The sequence below is a fragment of the Mauremys reevesii genome, linkage group 4 (assembly GCF_016161935.1).
Source record: "Mauremys reevesii isolate NIE-2019 linkage group 4, ASM1616193v1, whole genome shotgun sequence".
Classification (NCBI taxonomy): Eukaryota; Metazoa; Chordata; order Testudines; family Geoemydidae; genus Mauremys; species Mauremys reevesii.
The window spans coordinates 68802788-68825883 of NC_052626.1; the positions used below are offsets into that span (position 1 = coordinate 68802788).

Consider the following 23096-nt stretch of genomic DNA (forward strand, 5'->3'; position numbering starts at 1 on the left):
TGCAGCCCCATCAAGCACTCCCTGCAAGCACTGCAGGGTCTCTGGATTGTTACACTTACCCTGCAATGCCAAGCATAGGTGCCTGGATTAAGTATGTAAAGTCTACGGTATCCATCAACCATTCTGATCCAGTAGCATTTTACACCCACTATGCAACTAGTATAAATGACTATATAAGGCATAGAGTAATGGTGAATTGAGCCCAATGGATTTATACTAGTGTCAACTCTTTTGCTAAGCCAGGAATAGAATCCAGATCTTCTGACACACCCCTGTGCTTTAGCCACAAGATCTTCCACTTTTTACCTGCTGTTTTCCTTTAGTCCCTAGCTGTTGTTTGTTGTGCTTATTTTTATTGGCCCTGAGTGCACCTGCCTATTCTGTATTAGAGAGGCAGTAACACCACAATATGTTTAACCAACTAATTATGAGTGACCAGAACAATGTGATGCAAAAGTAAAGAAAGAAAATCAGAGGCAGCATGGTTCGGTGGGCAAGGCATGGGACTGGAACTCAGGAGACCTGAATCCTAGTCCGTGCTCTGCCTCTAATCTGCACTGTGACCTTAAACAAGTCACTTCAACTCTGTGTCTCTGTTTCCCCTCCCATCCTTTGTCTGTCATATCATCTATTTAGAGTCTAAGTGCTATAGTTGACAGGCCACCTGCACCTCAGACCCCTTCTCTCATCTCTCTGACTGCCCCCCAAAGGTCCTAGGCTTTAGGCCTTGTTCCCTCATCTCATCTCTGGGCAGAGAGTCTTAAATTTTTATTGTCCTTTGATCTTTTGGGTCCCAGCCTTGGTAAGCAATCTGTGTAACTTGGCTGGAGCCAAGGAAGTCAATAATTCATCAATTATTGCAGAGCAGCCTCACATCCTTCACAGTAAGCTCCTTAGACCAGGGATGCTTACTAACTATTTGTACAGCACCTAGCACAAAGGGGTCCCAATCTTGGTTGGAGCATCTAGATACTCTTGTAGCCCAAGAGTAGCCTTCCTATGTCTCAGGGCCAGGGTGCCCCCTCCGGCAGTGGCAGGGTGTCAGTACGACCACCAGAGGTTTTGTCAGGCAGCCTAGTCTGCAGCTGCACAATTGCCCAAATAGCAGTTCAAACCTCCAAAGGAGGATTAAGCAAACCACCAGCTGGCTGGTAGTTCAGGCCTCCTGGTGTGGGGTGAACAACAATAGACTATGGCTCAGGCCCTCTGAGTGCGGGCTGAGCAATTAAACGGTCTATATTGCTGGCCTTCTGGCCTAAAGATTAGAGCACAACCAGTCCCTGTACAATGCTGTGGGGAGAGGGATCTGGGGCCACCCTGCTCCATCAGGTCCCAGCCCAGGGCCCTAGACGTGGCAAGTGATCCCGGCCGGGGTCAGCAGGGAAATATGTGATAGCTGCCTCGCGTCCCAGCAGCACACCCAGACCAAAGTCTCTTTTCCCTGGGCTAATTCCTACTGGTTCCTGCTGGCACTGCTCCGTCGCCACTGGGACCTGACTCTCAGTGTCGCGATCAGGCGGCCCTTCCTCCAGTCTCTCCCTGGGGCCTTCCATCTCCTGGGGCAGTGGTTTGCCTTTCTTTTATGCTCCCGGTCACAGGCTCGGCTGAGGGCTCAGCTCCCTGGGAAGGACATCCGCCTCCTTCCCTTGTCCAGCCCTAACTGAGCTGTACTGCAGGGTAGGGTTGCCAACTTTCTAACTGCACAAAACCAAACACCCTTGCCCCAACCCCTGCCCTGCCCCTTCTCTGAGGCCCTGCCCCGACTCACTCCAGCCCCCCTCCCTCAGTTGCTTGCTCTCCCCTACCCTCACTCACTTTCACTGGGCTAGGACAGGGTTGGAGTGTGGGAGGGAGTGAGGGCTCCTGCTGGGGGTGCAAGCTCCTGGGTGGGGCCAGAAATGAGGCGATCAGTATGCGGGGGAGGCTCTGGACTGGGGCAAGGGGTTGGGGTGAGCAAGGGGGGGTGGGCTCCAGCTGGGCATGCAGGCTCTGGGGTGGGGCTGGGGATGAGGAGCTTGGGGTGCAGGAGGGGGCTCTGGGCTAGGGCCAAGGGGTTTGGAGTGCGGGAGCAGGCTTAGGGCTGGGGCAGGGGATTTGGGAGGGGATTCAGGGTGCGAGCTCTGGGAGGGAGTTTGGATGCCTGAGGGGGCTCAGGATTGGGGCAAGGGGTTGGGGTGCAGGTCAGGGTGTGGGGTCTGGGAGGGAGTTTGGGGTGCAGGCTCCAGCCAGGTGGCACTTACCTCAGGCAGCTCCCAGTCCGGGAGCTGCACGGAGCCAGCCCTGCTGCGCCGCCAACCAGACTTTTAACGGCCCAGTCAGCGGTGCTGACCAGAGCTGCCAGGGTCCCTTTTTGACCAGGTGTTCTAGTCGAAAACCAGATGTCTAGCAACCCTACTGCAGGGCCCTGTTCTTATACTTCCTGCCTTTCCCCTGCACTTCCTCCAGAGGGGGCAGAGTGAGGTCAGATGAGGCCACTCTGCTTCCTTATACCAAGTAATAAACAATAAATCCTTGCTAAAAATCAGCACAAAACTCTCCCATAATAACTCAAAGTTTTCCCTACAGTTGTCTGCTGCCCCTATTTTATTGTCCAGAAGACTATAAACCCAACCAAAAGGTGACTAACAGAGACAATAGCCAGTATGCGAAGGATGACATTGTCCTAAGTTACCTAGTAATAGGAGTTGTATGGATGTAGTGCCTAGCAGTCCAAGCCCCATTGTGCTAGACACAGTATAAACATATCATTACAGGATGGTTCCTGACCATGTAAGGGCCTGTTTACCCATGGAGATGTTCCTGATTAACTCCATATATGGATCCACTTGTTCCGGAAGAAGACTGCCTTGTTTGTGCATTAAGCTAAACAGGAACAAGGCACTCTTTATTGTGGAAAAAGATTGTCCACACATGGAGTTAAATCAGGAACAATTACATGTACAGACAAGCCCTAAGTATCCGACTACATACGGGCTGGGATTTTCAAAGGAGCCTAATCGATTTAGGATTGAAATTCAATGGGATTTGTGTGCCTAACCCCCTTAGGTTCCTTCAAAAACTGCAGCTTTAATTTATACAGTAATGATCTAAAAAAGTATTCCAATAAAATGAATGCAGATTAAATGACTAAGCCTCCCCCCCCAAAAAAAAAACCTCCCACCAAGATTTACGCAATAATTAATAAGAGTATAAACATTTAATTAAATCCATGTGCCATGGGAATTAGAGAGACAGAGTTGGCACCCATTTCATATTTACTTAGATAGATTTAAATCTAATTAGGCTTCTCTTTCTGAGAATAACATTGCTATTATAATAAGATTGTGTTAGTGGATCAGATATGGAAAAGGCCTTTCTATTGTAACTGGGTTAGCTATGGTTTATATTGTTATATATTTTATAATGCTTTTAAAAAAATTAATTTGTATGTTAATTTCATTTTACGTAACTTGTCTCAGTTGGCTGTAGGGGTTTTATTTAACTTTGTAAGGTTGAGATGCAGAGAAAGCCTATAAAACTGTACTCCCCAAAACAACAAGTATATTGTGAACATTTTTAGATAGCCAAATCTATCTAAAATAATTACTTTTGTAAAAAAATGAGGAGAAAGAACATATGAACAGAAAGCTTTGCAGTTATTCAGAACGCCTTCAATGTGTAAATCCATCCTCTATGTTTGTGTACTTTTCACTCTCATATGGAAAATGCACTACTGTACTTAAACTAATGGCTATGACTCTAATTCATTCACTTAGTTTTGCCCTCTTGTTTAAAGATGAAGTAGGTTTTATTTGTTGAGCTCCTGACTGCCAGTTTTTGATACACAAAACAAGGGCAAAATTTACGAAAAATTTAAACCAACATTTTCAAAAGTGGACACTTATTTTGGGTGCCTTGGGCCTGATTTTCAGCTGACTTAAGCAGCAGTTGTGCATTGCTCAACACTTCTTAAAATCAGGTTCAAGGTGTTTCAATTTAGACACCCAAATTCAGTGGCTACTTTTGAAAGTTTTGGCCATAGCATGGATTTTGCATGGATTTCTTCTTCATACTTTTGCATCACATTGCCATGGTCACCATTTCCATTCAAGCCAATAAGAGTTTTCCCATTTACTTAAATGGGATCAGGAGCCGACCTAGAATCAAGGACAAAAATCATGGTCAGAAGTCTATCTTCTGAAAACTAGGTTAGTGGGAGGGAGGAGGAGCAGAAGGCAGCCATCTTCTATATATTTGGATCTCCACAGACATTTTTTGGTGTCTGTAACCCCACCCATCCCCATTTAAGAACTAAGGAAAAAAAAAAGAGAGGTCTAGATATTTCAGGATGAGAGAGCTGGAATAAAAAACCCTGCAGTTCTACTACCTAGACCAGTGATCTTGACCTTGTTAACTTTGTGGAATTTGACATGTTGGGACTGATGTGCTGAGATGAGAGCCTCCACTGCCATGGAAAAACTCAATGCTCTAGGGAGCAGTGTTCCTGATTCAGTAGGGGGCACTTTTACTTACGACTCAATTCTAACCAATGGCGTACCAGGAGATGAGGGGGCACAGTGATGCTGGAGATACCTCCTTTCTCTAAAATAATGCAGCTGCATTACAATACAATCTGTATTACCTTAAGCACATGTGTGTATCTGCATTTGAATAAAAAATATTATTTGAGAAATAGTATACTGTAAAGCACATGAGCAAAGCAGAACAGATAAGGATGCATGCTCAGCCTCATACTTGGAGCACATAATGCAACCGTAAAGTTCCAATTTTTTTTTTTTTGCATTCAATATGTAATGAAGCTGACATGTTTGCAGTATCAATGCTTAAAAGGTTAAATGCTTGTGAAGGCATTTTTTGATAATGGTGATGGGGTCATCAAGATACCTAGACAGAAATAAATAAAATCCACTAGTGTAGGCCAGGCTCAGGCATCTTTTAAACAAAGTGTCATGAACGCCTATTAGGAACTCAGTCAACCACTAGCACTTACACTGTTGTACCACTCACACTGATGGGCATTAACGTTCCTAATGTAGACAAGGCCGGAGATTGCACGTTCGTAGGATTAACCACTTGTACTGTTCACCAAATAAGAGTATGTGCAGTAATCAAACAAAAAAGGGGAGTTAATTCTTGACTGGAAAGTGGGAGTTTCTGTATTTCCGCCATGTATTTTTCTGTATTTTGGTTAGTTTACTACAGTACTTTGAACTTTTCTTCAAAGTGCTTTGTAAAACTAATTAACTAATCAGTCCATACAACAATCCTGTGATAAAGTAATAAGTGCCATTTTACAAATAGGACATGTAGGCACAGAGAGGTTATGTGACTTGCCCAAGCTTTCTCTGTGAGTTAGTGACAAAGCTGGAAACAGAAACCAGGAATTCCTGGCTCCCAGTCCTGTTTTCAGAAACTCAACCCACTCTCTTATGAAAATACAGTTGAGATCGCTGTGTCAGTGTATTAGACACCCATAGTTCTTCATATGCCTTTTCAAACTTGTACACCAGTCAGCGGGGATCTGAACTTTTGTGAACCTAGACTAGTAGGAAAAACATGAGTTTATATTCACTGCTGAGTTTTCCCTATGAAAGCCCTGAATTAGAATCTGCAAGTTATCTGCAGTATACTGCTACCACACATTCTCCACCTACCAAAGGGAACAATTGCTCTACTGTACATTCCAAGCCAAGTCTGTATAGTGACAACTTCTAGATGCAAATGATGAAAGCAAACAATCCACAGTGCTATGCATGAGATATCCTTTTTCCTAAATGCTACTAGGTACAGTAGTAGCCCAAGTGAAAACTTCAGGCAAAGTGTTGGGAATCACAATAATAGAGTTTCAGAGCATAACATTTCTTTTTAACTGCCTCATTGCCACCCCGTGTCTCACAAATGTTGGGGAGATGCCTGTATCACAGGAGAATTATAATGTCATCAAATATTTCCTTGGAAGTTTGCTGCCAGGAGCAAAATCTGACTTTTCCTGTGTTTCGAGTAATAGTTAAGTGTAAAAAAATTTTTTTGACTACAACTGGTTTCATACACTAGACATAGCCCAGTTAAAATCAACATTTAAAAACAAACACATATTTTCCTTTATTACTAAGAGCCTTCGATTATTAAATGCTTATTACTTTTTTGCTGTTTATATTGTTCACTTTTTAAATTTTTCTCTGCTCAACAATGAAAATAAAAATAGACTGGTCAGTTTCATATTTGTTTCACATTTATGCTCTCAGGCACCAGCATAATGCTGCAATGTTTGGATTGCAAACACTGCACAAAGGAACGGTTATTTATTTATAAATAATGACTTTTGAATTATTTTAAAAGAACTTAACTGGAACATTTCCATTGGTCTTGGGTTTTATAAAAACTTTTAAATTACCAAATTTAAATTTGGGGTTAAATTTGACTTGACAGTGTGTCTTTAAAATAAAATTAATTTAGCAGAATGAGAGCTGGGGTGTTCCCTAAACAAAAGTGACCAGTTTTCACAAAACTCGACCCACACATGCTTTATCAAGGATTAAAGTACAAACATGACATCATCAGAACAAACTCTCATTGGCTGATTGGTAATCAAAGGCAGGACATTGTTGCCTAGAAACTTGTCTGAGTAACCTTTTCCCAAGTGCCACATACACTTTTAGATATCATTGTCACATACTCATTTGTCATTCTTATATTTCCTTACCCAATCACAAAAAATGGCTGCCACAACTAACCCATTTAATCTCTTTACTGATAATAAAGTAGAGTTTAGTGGTTACAGCACAGATTTGGGCTTTAGGAGATTCCTGGATCCCTGCCTCTTCCACTGGTTGTGTGTTCTCAGGAAAATCATGTATCTGCTTTGTTTACCTATCTGTAAAATGGGACTGATAATACCTACCTCACCTCACAGAAGTATGGTGAAGCTTCGTTAAGACTGATAATGAACACTGTGATTCTCTGATGAATGGTATTGTGTAAGTGCAGGTACTGGTACTTACTACAGTTCTGTTCTCTCCACTTTTCTCATCCCTGGTCCGTCAAGTAGCAAATTCTGACTGTTGTCATTCCACTTGTCAGAACTTGTTTTTCACATAATTTTCTTCACTCATATCTCAAGTAGCAAAATATGAAAAGTATGTCTCTCCGGTCAGAATGTGATACCCTCCCTCATTCCAATCCCTGGGATATAGCCAAAATGGAATAATACACACAGACTTCAACTTGGAGTAACAGCAATCACAAAAATGAATGGAGCTCCCCCTCTGAGGAACCAGGTATAATTCAGTAGCTGTGCAACATTTTTAGAAATGGATGTCTTCTACTTATTGACTTCATCTTTGGAAACTGATCAAATTCTAACAAACCTACAAAAGAATCATGCCTTCTATTACCTTTATGGTGATCACTAATACCTTACAATGTCAAAGTCAAAACTCAGACCTTGTTTCCAAAACATGTAATTAGTTCACAAGAGGACTGAGTACGTAGATAAATGAAAGGTCAATCTCCAAACTGTATATTATCTTAATATTATAACAAACTGGCTGCTTTATACATCTACCTCTGCCCTCTACTGGTTGACATCTAAACTGCTCAACTACATAGGGTAGTCCCCATGCTGTTCACAAATAACAGATATTCTCCTTTATCCCAAGCAGCAAGGCTTGTGCTTTTGGAATGCAGGGTGGGGGGAATCTCAATTCTCTCCCTATTGTCTTTGTGAAGTTTTGAATGGCCATGGAGAGCATCAGAGTGGCAACAGTGAAGTCCTACATCACTATGGAATTGTGAATACCTTACTGTCTTGCTTATCTTGCTATCTCATATTAGCTGATCTCATCCTGGTGGATTTCAAAGTAGTTCACAAACTATTCACCAGATCCTGCAGTGGGCTGCCAATTAAAGGCTTCACTGGGTAATGTGCCTTTGAGAGGACTGCAGGATCAGACCCTATATTTATTTTGATCTGCTTACACTGCACCCATCAAGCCAGTCCGAGAAAATGTATGCAACATTATAACACCAAAATCACAAAACAAAGAAAGAGACTTCCCCCTCCTCAAGAATTTACCTGGAATGTCTTTCCCACAATCACCTGCTCATGCACAAGCCTGAGAAGATACATGGTCCCAGGAGGGTGCCCTGAAAGTCAACTGGCTTGGGCTTTGTTAGTTTAGCAAGGAAAGTGAATTCCCAAAATAGCAAACCCTCCACTGAGAATGCCCAGCAACCAGATATTCAGACCTAGGGACTGTGAGCAAATATACAGTAATATGGGAGTCTCTGAGGTAGCCAGGAACCACACACCATAAAAGTTGGGAGCATGTCTAATTCCATGGGCCAGTTAATGATAGAAAAGTAAGGGAGGGGTCATCTGATTTGCAAACATCTACAGAATTTCAATGGTGTCACCCTCTGCAGCATAGCAGGGATACTCCCTCCCTTCCTCCTCAGCTCCCAGCATCATGTCTTCTGGTAGGTGGAAATGTTGATAACACAATGTCATTGGCAATGCGTTGAATGGGATATCATTCAAAAGTCCCTTCTCTCAGGAACACAGTGGTACCAACCATGAGAAACCTAGAACAATTATGTAGATATATATATTCGAAAGAATGTTTAATTATATCTTACCATAGATATGTCAAACATGTAGCCCTCACAAAAAGTTAAATTGTGGTCCTTGACTAACAATATTGTACTATCAATTAATGCTCAGAACACAATATCCAATTAATTGTTTTAATGTGACAGATTACTATGAATGGAAGGAAGGCTTAAAGTTCATTTGCAATCATCAGCAAAAAAGAAGAGGACCAGCGGTATTGATTATCAGCTTTGTTTATTATGCCAAACAAGTTTTAATGACGCACTGGTTAAGACATCAGCATCCAGCCAAAAATTACAGGAATCCAACAGCATGCAGAAAATTATCTAATTACAATCTCAAAGTAACTTATTAAAAAATCCTTGTTTTTACTTTTGCTTTGATCATTTTTAGGCATCAATGGGGAGATGAAGAGTACCAACTAGTAGCAGAATCTTTGGAGAATACCACAGTGGAGGACCTGCTTAAACACAGCACTCAGTGGCATCTTACATGCTATAAGAAGTGTGCTCATAAACTGGCTTTGGCAAGGCAGGTTGAGGAAGTTCATCAAGGATCAGGAGAAACATGAAGATGCCGGGACAAATGCCAGCTGTTGGCGGGTATTTGCTGCTCTTTATTTGATCTGTCAGGACGGCTAATTGGAATTTGCACCTCACAGCTCTGGAAGATTTTGTGACTGTGTTCCCTCTAAGGTGCATGCCTGCGCAGCTACACAAGAGGTTTCAAGGGGTACACACCTGATTAGTGCAGGCGCACACACAGCACACAAGGTGTAGGCATAGGTGGGCCTGGAGGATGTGTAGGGTGAGGTGGGGGTGGGCAGTGGGGTGAGATGGGAGGTGGTGATGAAGGAGCTTGGGGCATGCATAGCTGCGGCGGGGAGAGAGGCCTCTCCCTCAGTCCTGGGGCTGCGGCGGGGAGAGAGGGCTTTAAGAAAATATACATTATATCTAGTTTTTTTGTTTCTACTGGTGGGGCACATCCACACATTATCTCAGTATTGGTGCTGCACATAACAAAATTCATTCCGCACATGGATAGAAAAAATGAGAGGGAACATTGCGGTTTGTGAAATAGTTTTTTGCTTTAGATTTAACCAACTATTCTGCAATGATTGCCCTATACCTTGCTGAAATAACAGGTGGAGAAAAGTCTGATCCTGACACATAGGAGGAATTTCAAAAAGAAAATTGAGTTGTTAGAAAAGGTCGCCAGTTCCCTTCTGTGTACTTGGTTCAGATGAAAATCTAGAACATGAAAACAGAGCAGTGAAAGTCATTATGGGGTTGGTAGGCATAACACAGCATCCAAATACTCTTTCCTGGTGTTTCCTGACAAGCCCAAAAGTCCATCCAATTTAGAACAAAACATTAAGTATAGCTGGGATGACATCGCCAGAAGTAAGCAAGCACCATCTAGACTCATTAGGCATTGTTAAATGCCAAGAAGGGGGAATTTTAAAGCTACAGGATGAGTTTACTCATACTGGCAACCTATTTGAGTATGACAGACAGGAGCTCATTAATATCATGATGAAAGCAGTCTTCAGGGATAAGATAGCTAAACATGTCAGTCAAATGGATACTTTAGGTCATCACTTGTATGAAACCTTCAAAATTCAAAGAATTATCCAAAGCTCCATCACTCTATGGGCTCTGATCAAAAACAGACTAAAGCTGTGCTCAAATGCAAAGAAGAAAGTCAAAGTGAAGGTGAGGCAGGACTATTACATGGCTTACCACAGACAGGTCATTGTTTGCTCATTTCCTGGTTGTGTCCAGATCTCAGCATGATCTTGATCTACATGAGGCTTGAAGTATTAGTTTTCCGTGGTACCACAATGGATGTTCGAATGCGACAGAACAATTTATATGTGCCGGGCAAAAAGCAAACTAATATGTATCCTGCATGGCTTCCTAAGCCAGCATCTACTAACAAAATGACCAGTATCTTATGTACCAGAGGCCTTTCAGCATAGAATCATAGATGGTCTGGTTGAGGTACAAGCTCTTGATAAACCAAAAACTGTTAACACTGGCTGAGATTTGGCTGAACACTTCATTATGAGGCTACAGAGAAAATATTGGACCTATGGCGAAGTCCACCTGGCATTTGATACATATGCAGAAGAATGAATTTAAAATATTGACAGAAAGAAGAGACTCCATGATATTGCACCTGTCCAATACAAAGTTCACTGACATCATGAACATCTCGAACGTCACAGAGAAGTTGTTACTGTCTCATACTCACACAAAGGATGAGTTAACAACATACCTTACAGGAAAATACTCCAGCACGCGAAGAATTGCTCGAAGAATTTTGTCATTGGATGGCATAATGAAGCTGCTGCCTTGCTCTGTTCAGTGGAGTTTCTTCATAGTTCCCAGGAGGAAGCTGACACTAAAATTATCTTGCATGTCATCAATGCCACAGAAAAAGGTGCTAGATCTTTGCACAAGACACAGATATTCTAGTTCTCTCTGTGAGACACTGGCCAAGATTTCTGCAAGATTCTGGTTTTGTGCCTGCTGCTGAGAAACAGAATCGCTGTCTCTCTCTCAGGAGGTGTGTTCCTATCATTCACACCATTAAAAGCCACCACATTGCCAGGTTTCTTTCAGGATGTAACACCACTGGAAGGCTGGTTGGGAAGAACAAATTATCTTACTGGAAGGCATTTGATTCAGCTTCCAAAGACTCTCTCCTCTCTCTGAGGGTCCTCGGAAGAGCTGAGAGTCTCTCTGATGAGGTCATAACTGCACTGGAGGCATTTATATACTGAGTTTACCATTTGAAGACCAACATTATGACACTTGCAGAACTAGGTTGTCGGATGTTTTTCAAGAAATAGACAAATGGAGAAAAACTGCCACTAACAAGGGACGCATTCATACCTGCTATCAAGAGGCCAAATTATCAAGCAATGGAATGGCTCCGGGATGATTGAGTGCATCCAGAACTACTCTCACTATCAGGCATGGGTGAATTTTGGGAGATGGACTGATCAAAACCAGTTATGTGTGAAATATCACATGCTCCCGAATCAATCCTTCAGGTAATCAAAAGCAAAGACCAGATGTTCACTATCCTGGAAATGTTTGGCCAGAAGCCTGCCTGGTATGGAGATATGCGAGTGTGGTGCAGATGAGGATCGGTGTGACATGTCTAGCAGTGGTGCCCTAGACAGAAAGGACACCGATGATGACTTTGATAAATAAATGGTTTCACTCCTACATGTCAAGGTTAACTACCCTTGGATTACCAAAGATCAATGTCTTTTTTATATAAGCAATGCATCCCTGTGTTAAAGTATAATTTGAAAAAGTTTATTTTTAAACATTTTCTCAAATACATAACTACTTAATTGTAGTAGGCTTGTCAGGTTTGGTACCATTGTGTTCATGCAGAAAGGGTTTTCGAATGATACCTAACTTGACCCATTTCCGACAACAGCGTATTATTAAAATTTCCACCAACTGGAGGACCTGAAGCTGGGAGGCTGGGGGGAGGGGGGAATCATCTGAATCTCCCCTGCCAGACCACAGAGGATGACACCATTTAAATTATGCTTCTGTAGAATTTTATGAGTCAAATGACATCTCCCTTACCGTTCTATCACTAACTTGCCCATGGAATGAGATTTTACTACTTTATGCTCCCAGGCTAATATAGGCTTTTATAGATCTAAATCAATACCTTGGATAAGATTTATGGAGCTAGACCATTTATGCTGTGTTACAGTTTGTCCCCCTTGAATTTTACACCCAGGACACATATACAGAGATTATTACAAGCACCACTGAAGTGCAGTCAGCTCTGTGGTGGAGCACTGCAGCCATTTGACAGCACAAAGCAACTTAGAATCGAGAGGGGAGGGTTAGCCTTGTGGGGAGGGATAGCTCAGTGGTTTGAGCATTGGCCTGCTAAACCCAGGGTTGTGAGTTGAATCCTTGAGGAGGCCACTTAGGGATCTGGGGCAAAAATTGGTCCTGCTAGTGAAGGCAGAGGGCTGGACTTCATGACCTTTCACAGTCCCTTCTAGTTCTAGGAGATAGGTATATCTCCAATTATTATTATTTATTTTTATAGAATCCCTTTTCTTTCACTAGCAGTGATGGAGCAACAGAACTCAAGGACAGAAGTTTGATTTTCAGAGCTTCTTTATAATATGTACTTCTGGTAGACGCTGCCTTAATTCTAGACAAACATATCAGCCTGAGAGGGATGATCCAGCAAGAAAGGAGTTCAGATTGTTCAAGACTTGCCAGCTTACCCCATCATTGCTGATCTAATGAGCACTAATTCTCTAGCCTTATGCAACTGAAGGAAAGATAACACATGACAGTGAAGACTTAATGGACAAGATCCTCTTTATATGCTAATCTAACTTTTATGAAGAGCTTGAAAAGAAGATTGTGGAGGAGGGGAAGGTTTAGGAGTGGGGCTGCTCTGAACTACTGTACTAGATTTGATTAGCTGGGTTCAATGGCAATACGCAAGCAGAGGATGACATAAATCCTTCCCTGCCCCCCACTAATGGGAATCAGTTCTGATTCCCCACTCAGTGTGGAATTTACAGTGTACAAGAGAAACTTCTAAAGCTGCCCAGCTTCCCTTCAGGCTAATATTATATTAAAAACAGTTACCAACATGCACATACACAACCTTGGAAATTACCTATATCTTTTGCATTTTGTGGGATGGAGTGGTTGGAAGGTGTTTGGTGCCTTTGAGTTTATGAACAACCTCTGACTTGTAACAGACAACAATGGGTGTATCACTTACAAAGAAGCTAACAGGAATGTGGCATGCTAACCAACCAGAAACAGGCATGTTGTTCCAAACTGGCACAGATGCTACTATCTGTTGCTGCAGAGCCAGAGCTTCAACTCAGTTTGCTTTCTTTCCTATTCACTATCAGATAGAATCACCGCCTAAACTTCATATCACAACCGTCCAGCACAGATGGTATTTGTACCTTAAAGTGCAGATATAGGCAGAAAAGTGGTGCTGTAAAAGACATCGTATTTATCCCCTCTCCATGACAACAGGGGATGGTTCACTTGATAAATTGCCCTGTTCTGTTCATTCCCTCTGAAGCACCTGGCACCAGCCACTGTCAGAAGACAGTAGATTGGGCTAGATGGACCACTGGTCTGACACAGTATGCCCATTCTTGTGTGACTTCCAAATCCAGGTGGCTCCGTTTTCAAAAGAATGTGCTTTTTCTGGTTGCCAGCACAGCAACCTTCATCTAGGACGTGAGAAACTAGCTGGGTCTTTTTGCCTCATACATCATCATGGATAATGGAGAGACTAGAAACTGACCAGATAACTCTGTTGCTGGCTTAGAAAGCAGAACAGGCTCCAGTTCAGTCCACTACATCTGTATTGGGCTTGCAGGGCTAACAGGAGGAAACATTTGTTGTGATGATACAAGCAGCAGACCTTACTCAAATATATTTATGGGAAGCAGATCTGAGAAGCAAAATGAGGCCATTTTTATATATTCACTTGTTGGCTATGATAAGCCCAGGTATTGCCAGTATATTTAGCTCCCTGGGTGCTAAACCTTCCTTTGAAAATAAACAAGAAAATAGCCACTTTCATCTTCTTGTTACAGATAGGATTTTCTCTGGAAGGTGGAACTCCCACTGCTGGATGCTTAAAATTCATCCCCAGTGTACTTCAGTTTAGACCAAAACCAAAAGTACCTTTGTAGAGTTTTGCTTCGCTCTCAGTCCACATAGGAGCTGATAAACCAGAACAAACCAATCATTCTTCTAGTCAGGATCCTGTCTCCATCTGTGGCCAATCCCTTATGCAAAGAAATATGCAAGACCCCCAGAACATATCTAAATATACAAAACTCTCCACTAGGGGAAGGTGGAAAAAGGAAAAATTATCTCACTCTGACTCCCACTGGTAAACAACAAGTTTACTCAGCTCAATTGACTCTGTTTCCCCAGAATAATTAACCCAAGGGGGAAGGAATACTGGTGCCCTTTAATTAACATGACCATTTTCTAGTCTATCTTGCTGAGGGTGGCAGGCAGTTTGGCATTGAAAAACCATGACTGGAAGCCCCTTCGCTTTATTTATTTAAATATGACTTTTATTAAATGAAATCCAGAAACTCACAAAATCCTGTGGATGACATAGCATCAATAGAAATAACGACTACCCTACTACTTGTATGGTTCTAGTGCCAGGACAAACAGATCCTTTTTATATGCCACTGTAACCTTCACCTCCTCACAAACATTAGGTTTTACCAAATCTTTACCGTTTTGTAGGCATCTTTTCAGGACACTTTCCTTTCATTTTCTGTGAAAAATTTGCTTATCTGCCTTCATAGTTTCAGAGAGTTTAAGGCCAGAAGGGACCACAGGCCATTAAATTTCACCCTGTTTTGAGCCCAATAACTTGGGTTAGACTAAACCATTAAAATCATCAGGAGACTAAACTTTCTTGTTCTCTGCAGACAACTCCACCGCCCTGCCAGTTACTTAGGCCCATAACCTGGTTATCTTTGAGCTGAACCCCACTCTAGGCCCTCACATCCAGGCTATGTTTAAGTCTTGCAGATTCCTTCTGCATAACATATCTAAGAGAGGGCCTTTCCTATCCATCCACACAGCTAAAATGTTCTTTCAGGCTCCCATTATCTTGTCTTTGAAGTACTGCAACATTCTTCTCTCCGCCCTGAGAGATGCAATCTTGCTCCACTTATATCCATTCAGCATGCTGCTGCAAAGGTCATTTTCCTAGCCCAGCGGTTCTCAAACCGTGGGTTAGGACCCCAAAGTGAGTTGTGACAGGGCTGGCATTAGAATTGCTGGGGCATGCGGCTGAAGCTAGGGTTGCAAGGGGTCCATTTTTTGACTGGAACGCCTGGTCGAAATGGGACCCTGGTGGCTCTGGTCAGCACTGCCAACCGGGCCATTAAAAATTCGATTGGCGGCGCAGCGGGGCCCAGGGCTAAGACAGGCTCTCTGCCTGCTCTAGCTCCGGCACAACTCCCGGAAGCAGCCGCCCAGTCCTTGCGGCCCCTAGACACATGAGCGGGCAGGAAGGCTCCGCGCACTGCCCACGCCCTGAGTGCCAGCTAAGCAGCGCCCATTGGCTGGGAATTGTGACCAATGGGAGCTGCGGGAGTGGTGCCTGCAGGCCTGGGGGTGGCACTCAGAGCTTCCCTGGCTGCCCATGCCGGAGGGGCCACAGGGACCTGGCGGCTGCTTCCTAGAAGCTGCGGTAAAGCGCCGCCAGGACCCCACACCCAAACCCTCTGCCCCAACCCACAGTCCCCTCCCGAACCCAAACTCCCTCCTGGACCCCACACCCTCCACCCCCCAGCTACCTGGCCCAGCCTGGAGTCCCATCCTGCACCCCAAACCCCACAGTCCCAGCCCCACCCCAGAGCCCACCCCCCCAGCTGGAGCACTCACCCCCCCACCCCGCACATCTACCCCCTGCCCCAGCCTGGTGAAAGTGATGAGGATGGGGGCGAGCGAGTGATGGAGGGAGGGGAAATGGAGCGGGAAGGGGCGGGGCCTCAGGGAAGGGGCGGGGTAGGGCAGGTCCTTGGGGTGTTCCGTTTTGTGCAATTAGAAAGTTGGCAAGCCTAGCTGAAGCCCAAGCCCCACCGCCCAGGGCCGAAGCCCTTTGGCTCTCAGTGGTGGGGCTCAGGTTACAGGATCCCGCCTGGGGCTAAAGCCCTTGGGCTTCTGCTTTGGCCCCCCACCCTGGGCAGTGGGGCTCAGGCAGACTCAGGCTTCAGTCTCCACTCCTGGCATCATGTAGTAATTTTTCTTGTCAGGAGGGGGTCGCAATGCAATGGAGTTTGAGAACTCCTGTCCTAGCCCATTGCTTTGACCATGTCATCCTCTCACTATATCCCTCTGCTGGCTCCCCCTTCTCTATCACATCAAACATAAGCTGCTTGTCTTCATTTTTCAGGCCCTTCACGACCTATCCCTACCCTACCTATCATCTCTCATTCAGTACTGAAAGGTCAACTCTTGCCTCTGATTAGCCCAGGAAGCCAGCCTCCATCACCCATTTGTTATATTTTCAAACAAGCACCTTTTTGCTTTCCCCCATGCTGCTGCTCATGTATGGGAGAAGCTACCTGTAAACATCTGCAAAACTAACTTATGATCCTCCTTCAAAACACTCCTTTTCTGTGATACCTACAAATAATTTGACAACAGTTCGGCTGCTGGTGATCATGCTGACCAATATTGTCTCACTGTTTCTTTGTATTACCCCATCTATCTGTATCCTGCTGTTGTCTCTTGTCTTATACTTAGACTGTAAGGTCTTTGGAGCAGGGGGCTATCTTTCTGCTCTATATTTGTACAGCACCTAGCCTAACAGGGTCTTGTCTCTGACCGGGGATCCTAGTTGCCATGATAATACATATAATAATACTAATAATGTGCACCACAGGCAGGGAGAGGAGACCAAGATGCCACCGATGCCCGAGGCTCCTGCAATGGCAGGGAATTGATTAGGTGAGATATAACCAGATGATCCAGCAGGCAATCCATGCTTCATAGGAAGGCAAACCCTCATCTTACCAAAATCTCTGCCAATCTGGGCTAGGGTGTGTGTGTGAGTGGGGGAGGGAATTCCTTCCTGCCCTCAAATCTGGTGATCAGTTTGACTCTGAGCACATGAGCAAAACACCAACCAGGCATCAAGATAGAGGATTCTCTGTACCACTTCAGAGCACGGGTCCACCCTGTATCCGGCTGTGGCCAGTTGCTGATGCTTCAAAAGAAGATGGGAAAAACCCCTCAGAATACATCTAGACAATTGTGCATTAGAGAAAAGAAACATTTCTTCCTGACCCCTGCAGGCAAATGGCTGAAGCCCCTGAAGCATAAGATTGTCATTGTCTTACTGCAGAGTTGCAAATATTATGAGCATGTTGAGGGCAATGGAGAACTTCCCATTGTCTCCAGGGCCCATAAAAGGGAATGGACACTATGGTTCATAAAAGCAGCAAAGGGTCCTGTGGCACCTTATAGACTAACAAACGTATTGGAGCATGAGCTTTCGTGGGTGAATACCCACTTCGTCGGCTGCATGGTTCATAGAGTCACAGATTCCAAGGCCAGAATGAACCACCACAACCATCCAGCCTGCCCCCTTGCATACACAGGCTGTAAAATTTCTCCCAGAAACTGGATTAAAGCATATCTTTTAAAAAAGATATCCTATGTCTTCTTAATGATGAGCCCACCACTTCCCCTGGTAAGCTGTTCTAATAGTTAATTTCCCTCATTGGTAGGAAATTGTGTCTTATTTCGAGGTTGAATTTGTCTAACTTCAATTTCCAGCCATCGGATCTTGTTATGCCTTTGTCAGCAAGGTTGAAAAGCCCCCTGTGATCAGCAGGGATCATAGAAATCTGTTTGCCATGGAAAAATGCAGAATTTGCATTTTTACACAGAATCTTTAGTTTTTACACGTTGTGAAAAAATAAAAAGAATAAGAACCCCATTTATGTGCACCTCCATTATCCAGCCCTCCCTACTAACTGAACCAGGGCTGACAGCCCGAGCCTCGCCACCCAGGGCTGAAGCTCTCTGGATTATCTGAATTTTTTACAGGTTTCAGAGTAGCAGCCGTATTAGTCTGTATCCGCAAAAAGAACAGGAGTACTTGTGGCACCTTAGAGACTAACAAATTTATTTCAGCATAAGCTTTCGTGGGCTACAGCTCACTTCAATTTTTGATGATCTAGTCTGGCCCCAATCCCAATTACATCGGATAAATGGGGTTCCTTTGTATACAGTTGAACACAATGTTTTATTGATATCAGTATATATTGTGGCTAGGGAAACTAAAATTCAGCATCTCATTTTAATCATGGAAAAATGCAAAATACATTTTTTTTTTAATCAGAGAATTTTGTTTTTTTTAATCACAGAAAACTAGGATCCCTGATGATCAGCTCTCATTCTGCATGTAAGCATCTATACACAGTGATCAACTCACCTCTCATCCTTCCCTGAGCTCCTTAAGCCTCACATTGTAGGCTTGTTTTCCAGCCCCTGGATCATTTGTGTGACCCTTCATGAGTTTTTTTACAATCATCTGCAGTACTGTGAGAATGCCAATATGTGACCCTTACTGGCACAACTGCAGCAATGATAAGTCATTATTAATCAAATAGGTCAACCATTTATTCTGGATGTATTTGTTTTTTGTTTGATTGGGGTGTTTTGCTTGTTTGTCATAACTGGGCCTTAGTTGTGTCAGTTCTGGCATTTATATTATATATAGCACTATGACCAGGGCAAGCCACTGGAGGGGTGTCTGCACTGCAATTGGGAGATGTGACTGCAGCATGTGTAGACATACCTGAGCCAGACCTAAGCTAGATCAAAGCTAGCACGAGGAACTAGGGCAGCAGCATAGTCAGCAGCCACTCAAGTAGAAATGTAGGATCCTGGGCGGGCAGAGCTAGCCCATGAAGTTGCCCATGTTGCTGTGGCTTCATTGCCACTGTTACTTGAGCTGGCTCAGGCACATATACAGGTGCTACAATCACAATGCCTGAGGCAGGATTCCTAGAGTCTATTCTTTGCTCTGCCATTGATTCACTGTGTGACCTTGAGCAAGTCACTTACTTTCTGTCTGCCGGAGTTTTCACCCATCTGTAGAATAGATACAATAATATTGACTTCCCTTATGGTCATGCTGTGACAACATCAATAAGGAGAAAATAAATATTCTTTCCAGTGCCTGTATGCCACTTATCCTGGGTAGGGGGAGATAAGTTAATACTTTGTACTTCTTTGTGCATTTTATCAGGAGGATCTCAAAGCATTCTGTGTCTCTACAGCATGTAGCACAACAGGGTCCTGGCACATGACTAGAGCTCTTAGCCCTACAATAATAACAAAAAATAATAAGTGAGCCTCCCTGCCCCGTTATCCTTTGTTGAGAGGCAGTGTTAACTAATGGTTAAATCAAGGGATGGGAGTCAATTCCTGGGTTGTAGTCCCAGATCTACTATGGACAGTGCCTCAGTTTCCCCTTTTACAAAACAGTAATAGTGTCTCTCAAATGGAAGAGTCCTCTACATAAGCAGTGCAGAATAGGCCATCTATATGTACAACAAAGCTCAGGAAGGAGATTCCCCACCATACCCCTCCACTTTGAAGTGTAATACATTTTTTCCAGCAGCAATGAACTGTATCATTGTAGTTAGGAACATGTTCACTTCTGTCATCTATGTGTGGAATATCTTGGACCAGCTTATTATGACCCCACTTCAGGAAGTACTTAAGCTCAGGTTTAAATTCCATTGATGTAAATAGGACATAAGCATGTACTTAACATTAGGTACATAGTGAATGGCTTGCCTGACTTGTAGCCTGCAGTGGCTGCCACCAGTAGAGGTCTCGTTGTAACAAGTGCTGTTTTTCTGCTCACTCATAATTTTTTAAAAAATTCTCCTTTGGGATTTATTATCTATCATAGAATCATCTATCGCTATCAAGTCCCTGACCAATGCAGTATTAATGTATATGCATACATTAAAATGAAAGGATGTTGCATTCTGAGGGCTTTATTTCTTCTACAGACACTTGATAAATACAGTTCAGGTAATCAAATTCACCATCCTGCCTATGAATAATTTCAGCTCCTGGAGGGACCATCCAGCCGGCAAGAGGGAAATAAGAGGATCCTCCTGTTATTAAGCAATGCAACAAACTGAAAGGAAATATGGAAGCTGGGAAAGCTTCCTTGCCTCTGGTGGGAGGGAGACCAGGTCCAGCTTCTGAACCTTAGCTCCTCTGTGACACAAGTTTGCAGGTCCAGCGTAAGAGGATGCCAAAACCAGACAAGGAAGCCTGGGTGTGAGTCGCTAGCTCAGACAGGGGCTTGGGAACCCACCTCCTAATATCCCAGCCATCACAAATGTCTAAAGGCATCTTAAGAAACCCCAGTACCAAAGACTAGGGATGGGTAGAAGCCATATTTTCTGTTTAGTGGGAACCTCAAGAATTCCAACATTTTTCCCCATTCCGAAAAAGGAACAAAAACTAAAAAGTGAAGAAGTTTTCTGCAAAAACAAAATTCTGAAAATTTCTTCATTTTGGGTCAACCGAAGTGTTTAATTTCAATAAAATCAAAACATTTCATTCCCAATTCAGCCTTATGAAAAACTTTTGAAAAATTAGTTTCATATCAAAACAATGAATGGCATTGGGCAGAGAAAAACTAAGCCGTGCTGTTCAGAAAAAGCAGAGCACATGGACACTATTCAAACACCATTTCATTTGTTTCCCAAAACAAAAACGTCTCAAAATCTACAGAAAATGCTGCGTGTCAAAGCTGACCCGTTTTCTTGCCGAAGAGACCATGTTAATGTACATTGTGCAGAGCGCTCTACCAGGGATCCCCCACTACATCGCACAAGGGTCCCTGCCCCTCATCTCAATCACCTCTGGCTGAACGCGAAACACACACAGAGAAACTTTGCCCACCCTCGACCTGCCCCAGTGCGGGCCAGCCCCGGCTCTTCACAGCCACAGGGGGCAAAGGAAGGAGGGGAAGGGCCCAGCGTGGAAGGCAGGCGCAGGGGAAGAGCAGAACCAGGGGGGCTGGAACAATTTATATACTGGGGGTGCCGACAGCCATTGAACCAAATGTAAACCCGGTATACGATTATATCCACTTCAAGCCAGGGGGTGCGGCAGCCCCCCCCCTAGTTCCAGCACCTATGGCAGACACTGCAGGTGCCCGGGATCTCTCCTGCCTGTGCCCCGCTGTCCGATCAGCTAGGGCGGACAAGCGCCAGAGCCTGCCGGGGGAGGCGAGGCTCCTTCCCTTTGCTGGGAGCCGGGGCTCAGCGCCTGCCAGATCCCCACGCGGACGCCTTGCCTATTCCCGGGAGAGGGCGCCAGATCCTGACCCGGAATCGTCCGTGTGGCTCCAGCGCCCAGCATATGGCCGGCCCCGGCTCCTTCTAGCCACCCCCCGCAACTCCGCTCCAGCGGCGCTGGCGCCCAGCCCCCGGCGCTGCCAACATCTGCTCCCTCCAGCAGGCTCCAGCACGCCCTGCTCCGGCGCACAACAAGGGGCCAGCCCGCTCCCTCCCGCTGTTTGCCTGCCGCTGCCCCGGGCAACCCCCCTGCAGCCCGCTTTGTTCCGGGTGGGAGTTGCTTCCTCACCCCCCTTCCAACTCCTCTACTGCGGGAGGAAGCGAAGCGGAGCCGGAGCCGGAGCCGGCGCAGCGAGAAGCGAAAGCAACAGCGGCCGGGCTCCAGAGCCAGCCCTCCCTCCCTGCCTCCCTCCGGCTCCCACGCCGGCCCGGCATCCCCCAGCCCAGCTCAGCATCCGCCAGCTCCGCTGCGGGAGGCCTGGACGGGCTCCCCCTGCACCTACCCTGGCGGAGATGGGGAGAGAGCGCTCCAGGGCAGCGGCTGCGGCTGCGGCCACGCTCTGCCTCGCTCCTGCCTCCCCCTCCTCCTCCGCTCAGCCGCGCATTGTCTTCCTCGCCTCCATGGATGGCTCGAGGCGGCGGCTGCTGGAGATTAAATGTTCCAGTGACACTAACCCGTAGCATGGATGCGGTTGCAAACTGCACATGCTCCCTCCTGACAGCCGGCCTTCTCCCGCACCAGCCCTTAACTCCTTCGCTGCTGGCCTGAGCCAGCTGCGGTACAGGGAGGTGATGATGGAGGGGAGATACCCGCACTGACTTTAGCAGGGAAAATCATCTGGCTGCAGGCCTCAGCTCTCCTGCTCCCACCCCCTGGCCTTCTGCCTGCACCTACAGCAGCTCCTATTGAGCAGGATCGGCTTTCCAGCGCACTCCTTCTGGCTTGCTAAGGGTTAATTCAGGTCACGTTCCCTGCTGCAGTTCTTCCAATTTTTAATAATTTACCTGGTCAATTTACATGCAACGACTTTGCATCATCTGTAGCTGCTAAACACAGAAGCAACACAGGTACCAGCTCCTGAGAATTTAGGATTTGCTAGGCCCCATCAGACTCCTGGTCCATCAAGGCAGGTAACTAGCTTCCTGGTGATGCTTCAGAGTCCTTGTGTTACATGCTGTAGTTGCCATGAGGGGTTGCAGGAAAAATAGACACCCCCCTCCCATCAATATTCCAGCTATGACATACCTCTTTGCTTGCCAAGGCCAAAATATGGGACAAAGGCCCAAAACAAAGGATATAAAAATAGGAGCTAGAAGAGAGCACTTGGGTCACCCAATCTTTGCAGGCTTCAATCACTCCCTCCTCAGTCTGATTTATTACCTACTCAGGTACTTTACCTGGAATAGATCCTAGGCTATTGACCTTCTATTGGATGACCTCTAGTACAGTGTCTGCCACCTACCTCAAATTCCCCATCATGAGAGCCCCTTTAAGAACTCCTGTCTCAGTTTCCAGTCACCTTCTCAGTCCAAAACCCTTTAATTCGCTCTTTACGAGGCAGCCAACAGAGT

General features: G+C 44.9%; 1 protein-coding gene across 1 annotated transcript in view; it reads right to left on the minus strand.

The window, feature by feature from the left end:
* Positions 1-22218, minus strand: part of TMEM229B (transmembrane protein 229B) — a 54607-nt gene extending 32389 nt beyond the window's left edge. Inside the window, exon 1 of the mRNA XM_039536259.1 lies at positions 22028-22218. The gene's annotated coding sequence lies outside the window, so the exon portion shown is untranslated. The remainder of the gene's footprint in view (positions 1-22027) is intronic.
* Positions 22219-23096: the final 878 nt, after the last annotated feature.